At 41.0% G+C, this 7,779-nt stretch overlaps 1 pseudogene; it reads left to right on the top strand.

Annotated features, from left to right (window-relative positions):
- The first annotated feature begins 1,018 nt into the window (after nucleotides 1–1,018).
- Nucleotides 1,019–1,594, top strand: LOC107980009 (annotated as a pseudogene).
- The last annotated feature ends 6,185 nt before the right edge of the window (nucleotides 1,595–7,779 follow it).

Here is a 7,779-nt window from a genome sequence, read left to right as displayed (position 1 = left end):
AGCCGACAAGACCCCAACGAAGCATCAGACTAAACAACAAAATAACAGTGAGCTGCCATTTTGTCCCTTTCTTTGTTTTATAGACCAGACCAAAAATATAACCTGTTCATCGGTTTCCACAAAAGTCCAAATAACAACAAGAATTTTGTTACTTTAGGCCGAAAAGTGTTTTGGAAAGCTATGTGGCATTAAAAGGAATTCTCTTGTGTTCTCTCTTCTACTAGCATTTCCCCCACTTTGCAACATAATAAAAAATAATTCCCCTGCTGCCTTTGGTGGAGTCGATATTTAGTTAGACCTGCAGGAGTCTCAGCTTCTATTACAACCAGGGGTTTGATTGTGTGTGTCTGTGTCTGTGTGTGTGTGTGTGTGTGTGTGTGTGTGTGTGTGTGTGTGTGTTTGAGCTTTAGTTTATCACCCCTCTCTATGACAAATGCTACCATCAACTGTTAAGGAAATAAAACTCCCAATCCTTATTACATATAAACACATACTGATAAGATCCCTGGAGGGGAACTGGAGACAACAAAAGCAAGAATGTGATTTCAAATTAAGGACAGATTTAAAGCCAAGGTGGGAATGTGGCACTGTGGAATCCTGAGTGACAGTTAAGAATGCAGTGTCGATAAACCTGTACAAGGCCATTGTTCCCTGAGGCAGGATATGATCTGAGTTTGTATAGAAGAAATTTATTGTATGCCCCTGTATTATAATAATGCAACCTGTGTCACCATTTGGAAGGATCAGGGGAACAGACAGAATTTTTCAGGCAGCATGGAGATAACTTCTGTAAGTACAAAATGCTGCCAGGCCTGTGTGTTGAGTTGTCTGTACAACTCTGGACCATACCACCTTCATTAAGGACTCAGCCCAGGGACTAAAGCAGTGCACTGTATTTGCTGTGTTCCTCCAGGCCTCTCTGAGGCCTGCTAATGTGGTTTAGGAAGTGTGATTGTATAAATTACAAAGCTTGTCTCTAATAGTCTTGAGATGAACAGATTTTTTTCAGCCATAAAGAATGAAGTTATGTTTCTTACAGGAAAATGGCAATAGGCTTTGCAGACACTGCTGTCCCCTGTCGCCTCTTCCTGCAGCCATAGTCAACCCCACCATGTTCTTCGACAACACAGCAGTTGGTGAGCCCTTGGGCCACGTCTCCTTCGAGCTATTTTTCAGACAAAATTTCCAAAGACAGCAGAAAACTTTCATACTCTGAGCACTGGAGAGAAAGGATTTGGATATAAGGGTTCCTCCTTTCATAGAATTATCCCAGGATTCATGTGCCAGGGTGGTGACTTCACATGTCATAATGGCACTAGCGGCAGGTCCATCTAAGGAGAGAAATTTGAGGATGAGAACTTCATCCTGAAGCATAACAGGTCCTGGTATCTTGTCCATGGCAAATGCTGGACCAAAGGCAAATGGTTCCCATTTTTTTATCTGCACCGCCAAGACTGAGTGGAGGGATGGCAAACGGATGGTCTTTGGAAAGGTGAAAGAAGGCATGAACATTGTGGAAGCCATGGAGCATTTCTGGTCCAGGAATGGCAAGACCAGCATGAAGATCATCATTTCTGACTGTGGGAAATTCTAATTCTTTTGACTTGCAGGCTTCTTACCTACCAGACCATTCCTTCTGTAGCTCAGGAGAGCATCTCCACCCCATCTGCTAGTAATGCCCTGTAATCTCTGCTCTCACTGAAATTCTTTGGGTTCCATATTTTCCTCATTCCCCTCCAAGTCTAGCTGGATTGCAGAGTTAAGTTTATGATTATGAAATAAAAACTAAAAAAAAAAAAAAAGAAAAAAGAAATAAAAGCTAAGTAAGAAAAAAAAGAAAATGGCAATAACGTCATTAAGCAAATTAAGCCAATCTTTATAAGATGAATATTATATGTTTTCTTTTGCTTGTTGTTCTTGGATTTTTATATTGCTGCATAAAATCATATAAATATGTACATGTACATACACACACACACACACACACACACACACACACACACACACACACACACACGGCATAGTCAGGAGAATCTCTGAGTTCAAGGCCAGCCTGGATTACAGGGTGAGTTTTAAGACAGTCAGGGCTACACAGAGAAAGCTAATCTCCAAACAAAACAAAATAAATAAACAAAAACCAAAACAAAAGTATGAAAGTCAAAATGAAACTATATAGGGAGAACAAAGGGCACTAAAGAGGAGGTGAGAAGAGCAAAGTAGACAAGGGGAAAATTCTCAGTGTCCAATGTATGAATCTATGAAATATTTTTAAAGGTTAACCTTTAAAAGGTGTTTTAACGCATGCTTTTTAAAAAGTGTTTGTGTGAATTATCAGTGTGGTTGCTATGCGGAAAGGATTAGAAAACAGAGGCTTTCTTACCCTCTTGAGGAGTGGAAGGTGGGGGGAAGGTGGGGAGAGTAGGAGGAGGGGAGGGAGTAGGAACTGGGATTGGTGTGTAAAATGAGATAATTGTTTTAAAATGATGATGTCAAAAAAAAAAAAAAAGAAAAGAAAGCAGAGGCTTAAATAATACCTTAGCCCATTTTTAATGGTTCTGAGAAACCAAATATACAAATGGATAATGACCAGACCAGATTACTTAGCAATACTGAACGTTGACCCATAACCATAGCACTCTTCCTAGGAATCTACCCCTATCTGTTGTTTCTTTTTTAATACGGCTATCATATCCAGTAACTGCAGCTCTGCTGATCCCAGTAAGGGCTAGGTAGGACTCAAGAGCCAAAGCCTGAGAGAATTCTGTTCCCTGAGGAACCGACTCTTGCAAAGCTACTAAGGAAACTTATTTAAATCTCCACCCCACTAAAGAACTCAAGATGCAAAGGTTGAGGTAGAATCCTGCTTCCCAGAGAGGCTGAAAAGTAAGCAGCTCATCTAGCTCATCTCTTAAGAAGTCCTCATCCTTGTGCTTGTTCTTGCCCCTCTTTCTAAATCTTTCTCCACCTGGCTCCTCCCTACCACTTTCTGTCAGCTAGTCGCTGACCCAGCCTCCTGACCGCAGGTGAATTTTGTTTAATCAAACACATCTTTGCATCATTAAACAAATGTTCCAGAGCATAAACAAAGTAACACACCTTAAATTAATATTCTGCAACACCTACCTATAGTAGCCAAGCTGGGAAATCCAGCCAGAAGTCAATAGTAGTCTTGGTAACAAATGGCCACACATGGCCAGGATTTAGTTGATAACTGATTGCATTTTTAATTTCTCTCCATGGAGGTGGAGACATGGCTTATGTGGTAGAATGCCTACCTAATGTGCAAGAAGATGCCCTGGGTTCAGTTTTCAATACCACATATTAGGGGTCTTGTGGCATGTTCTTGTAACCCCAGAACTATGGAGGTAGAGACATAGTGAGTTAAGGTCCACTTGGGATACATGAGTCCTTGTCTCAAGAAAAAAACACACAAAAACAAAAAATGAATGACAAACACATAAATCCTAATTTCTGTTCTCATATGCAAGTTAGGACCACACAGAGAAAACGAGCTATGATAAGCCACTTCTAAATCAATTCCTGGCTTCTACCTTGCTCAGTCACAGCCTTCCTAGGTGGAAAATCCTCAGTCAAGGTACAACCTAAGCCTTCTTTCAGTGTAAAGGTTTTTCCATTCTTTTTCCCACCTTGGAATCTATGCTAAACACAAATAACTGTGGCCTATTCCATTGATAATACATACTCAGGATAAATGGCCTCTCTTGTCCATATTTGGTTAAGTATTTATTTCCACAGATTCAAGAAAGACAAGGGACTGAGTATAGTCACTTCAGCGATCTCACTTTGCTGCCACAGAGAACTTGATGACTGCAGAGGTTGGGTGATGGTTGTTGGTTTTGTAAGTGGAATTCGGACAGTTTGCTTCTCAGTAAGGACACAGTAAGAACTGGGCGGACAAGAGGACGGGCAGACCTTATTAGCAAGGAGCTGAGAAGCAGTTGCGGAAATGGCAAAGCCAAGCAGATCTTCCTCTCCGGGGTTCCCATGTGATGACAGAGGAAAGCCAATGACTTGCAAGCTGAATGATACTTACAACTGTCCATTGTCCTGCTGGGAAATCTCAAAAAGCAACTGACTTTACTAGTTTTATGACAATATTTTTCTTGCTTCTAAACAGCTTTGACATAGCATTGAAATTCATTTGATCTTTCCTCGCTTATCTAAATACTTCAAAGTGGGCCTTCAAGCAGAAGAATGACACAGCAAGAGTTACTTTCCTGTGGGATATGGAAAAAGTAAAACACATAGAGTTATCAAAACCATCATTAGAAAAACCAAAACCAGCATAGTATCACAGTGTTTACATGCCTCTTGACTTACCAACAACCGCAGACATAGCACAATTGTGATAAAGGCCTCTCAACCGTACAGTGCATCTTTCTTACTTCACTGATTTCCAGATAAGCATGCCGTGTGCATCTAGTTATCATTTATTTTTATTGTGCATTATGTTGTTTGTGCATTATTAACTATAGAAGTCATAGCTTCAAAGCTGGAGTCTGCTCTCTTAGCTTGGCTCCGTGAAAGCTCCAGGTTCCTGCTCGTCCACCAAGAGTAGTAATTTTCAACTGTAACTGCTCATTAGAACATTCTAGGGAAAAATGTCTATCACCAGATTCCACCTCAAACCAATTAAATCCTAACCTCTTGATGTAGTTTTTAAAGTAACGTCTCAGGCGATTCTAATGTGCACAATGTTAAAGTGTCCTCTCCTGGAAGCAAGATTTTCCTGGCAGGAAGTGTCACCTTGAATTGTATTCACTTTGTTTGAGAGTAGTCAAATTTTAATAAAGCAACCTCCACCTTGCCCATTTTATAGAGACATTGGCACAGATACCTCAGGATGGCTCTGGTGCCCTGCCTGGATTGTTTGATGGTACTTACCCTAGTCTCTCTTTCTCCCTCCCTCTCTCTCTCTCCATCTCCCACCCACCTTCTGTGTGTTATTACCTGATTTACAGTAGTAGTGTGATGGAAGAAGCCACAGGACACAAGCTGTCCCTTCTCTGTTGTTTGCATCTTGAATATGGAGCTCATAACTATCTAGAAAGCAGGCAGAGACAGGAAAAGTGAGTACAAGTCATGATTGTTGTGTAAGTGGCCCATAATGCCAAATATCACATGCCTAGTGTTAATGCAGTGTCCTTTCAACAGTGCATTATGTTGTTTGTGCATTATTAACTATAGACGTCATAGCTTCAAAGCTGGAGTCTGCTCTCTTAGCTTGGCTCCAGGTTGAATTAAGGACTCATAGTCTGGAGATGTGGTTGCTCTTGGCACTGGTGAGTTAGAGGAAGCTTTGGTAATGATTTTCTGGCACAGGCAGTGCATTTAGCACTTATACCTCCAGGGCTCAGTGGTGGATGGATGTAGCACCTTTTGGTGAGGGATAGGTTTTCTTACCGTTCAAAGGAGCATAAACACATACAGACTGAAGACGACATCAGAGCTCCAGGACTAGCCTCTTAAAAGCCCCCAATAACTGGAGAGTTATGGAGGTCAGCTAGCATGCTGGTGCCTTTACCAAAGCAGGAATCTGCAGCAACAGAGGGTCTGGCTGCTGGCCTTACTATGACCTGAACTTTCTTTGTATAAATGCTTCCTGCCATGGCATTTGAGGTCCCCTGGAATGTGCATGATGTGTGGAATTCCTTATTTCTGCTTCATTTTGAATGATTGCTGTAAGCTATATCTCAGTTTCAGCAAACCCCTTACATTGATAGAACTACCTCCTTGTAAAATGGGTGCACTTATCTTTAATGCTTGCAGAGAAATGAACGTTCTCCTTGGTGTTGACCTTCTCATCCACCTAGGATGAGAAGGTCTGTTTTTATTCTTGCTCAAGGTAAATGAAAGCTTCCATGTGCCATTCTGTGCACAGGGCCTTCCAGAAATGGTAATTCCTTGAATTACACCTTCTTTTCCTATGGCTACCTAAGAATTACTTGTGCAAAAGCCCCAAGATTGTGATTGACCCTCAAACTTCAGCACCAATTTCTCCCAATGGCATATTCCCAACTAGATTTGCTACTTAAAAAAATAGATAAATAAAACTATAAAGAATACTATTCTTTATTTTAATTGGATATATGCAGAAATGCCCCTTACATAATGATTCCAGAACTCCATTTGCATGTTTATACATTCATTGAACAGTCTGTGAGTGTTTATCAAATGCCATGCACTGATCTTCGTGCCAGAAACACAGCAGTAAACAGTGCAGCAAGAGATACCGTCTCTTGTGAGCCAGTTATTAGAAGAGGGAGATAAAAACAAGCGCACAAGTAGCATGCATTAAAAAGGGACTACACATTGTGAAGATATAGAATTTAATGACAGGATGGGGCACGGGACTCAAGGGGCGTGGGCAGGGGCACGGGACTCAAGGGCCGAGGAAAGGGCATTGAAGCAGGCCTCTAGAACATGAGAAGCTTGGGAGAGACCTAGTCTGTAAGCATGGGGGTAAAGTTGCAATTAAGTGAAGAAATAAATTCAAGCTGATATGTATGATGACATACAGATTTCTAGTTGTTGGCAAAGCATTCATTTTGCAACTGAAATAAGTAGACAATATACGCTCTAGAAACAGGGAATTGTCACATGATTTGTATCTTATGAAAATCACATTTTCAAAATATTTTTTAAAAATTATTTTTAGTAATTTCAGTTGAAAGAGGATTCCATCACCCCCCTTCCTCACACTGTCAGTTTGATAGCTTTCTTTTCTATGATTTTTATTGTTACATATTTGTCTGTCCATCTGTCTGTCTGTATGTATGTAGGTTTATGCACAATTATGTTCGTTTAGCAGAATAACTGTAGTAGGCTTTACCCTAGGGCCCATGCCCTACCTATTATCAGGTTTTTGGCTGTCTTAGCAGTGTGAGTGCAGGCTCCATTTTATGGAGTAGTTCTTAAATATAATCCAAGTGTTTTTAACCACTGACCCATCTACTCAGTCAAATATGAAAACCATTTAGGAAGCTTTATGAAGGTTAGAGAATGGTGAGGGACAGTTGGACACTGTAAGATGATTGCCATGTATAATGATTTAAATGAGAAATGGATGTAGTGTCAGACATTTGAGCACTTGGTCCTTAGTTCTATTTGGGGAGGTTTAGGCGGTACATCCTTGCTGGAGGAAGTATGCCCTGGGCAGAGTTTTGAGATTAAAGGCCTTGTAGCACTTAGCTTTGCTCTTGCTGCTTTGTGCTTGACTTTCAGTACATAAGTTCTCAGCTTCCCCTTTCTGCTGCCACCCCGCTGCTTGTTCCTCCACCATGGACTCTAGCCCTCTGGAACCACAAGCCGAAATAAACTCTTCTATCTGTTGCCTGGTCATGTTGCATGGTATTTTTGTTGTTGTTTATTCATTTTGTTTGTATTCGATCACAATGACAGAAAAGTAGCTGATATAGGAGTCTAGGTGAGAGATAACCATAGCAGTTGCAGGGGTAGTGGAGGGAGAAGAAGGTAGTAGAATCAATAGGACTTAGTGATGGATCAGAATCAGCTGGCATATGAACAAAGGGAATTTACAGCAACTCTCCATGTCATGATTTACAAACAGAAATAAAGAACAGACCTTTTCCTTCTTCCTTCTTTCTTTCCATCCTTTCCTTTCTTCTTTCCTTCCTCCTTTCTCACCCCTTCCTTTCTCCCCCTCCCTCCTCTTCCTTTCTTCTTTTACCTTCCTTCCTTCTTCCTTTCTTCTTTCCTCCTCACTTCTTCCTCCATCTTCCTCTTCCATAATGAGGA

This window comes from Cricetulus griseus, chromosome 2 (genome assembly GCF_003668045.3).
Source record: "Cricetulus griseus strain 17A/GY chromosome 2, alternate assembly CriGri-PICRH-1.0, whole genome shotgun sequence".
Taxonomy (NCBI): domain Eukaryota; kingdom Metazoa; phylum Chordata; class Mammalia; order Rodentia; family Cricetidae; genus Cricetulus; species Cricetulus griseus.
Note: the sequence above shows the minus strand (reverse complement) of the source record. Positions and strands in the feature narration are given on the sequence as shown.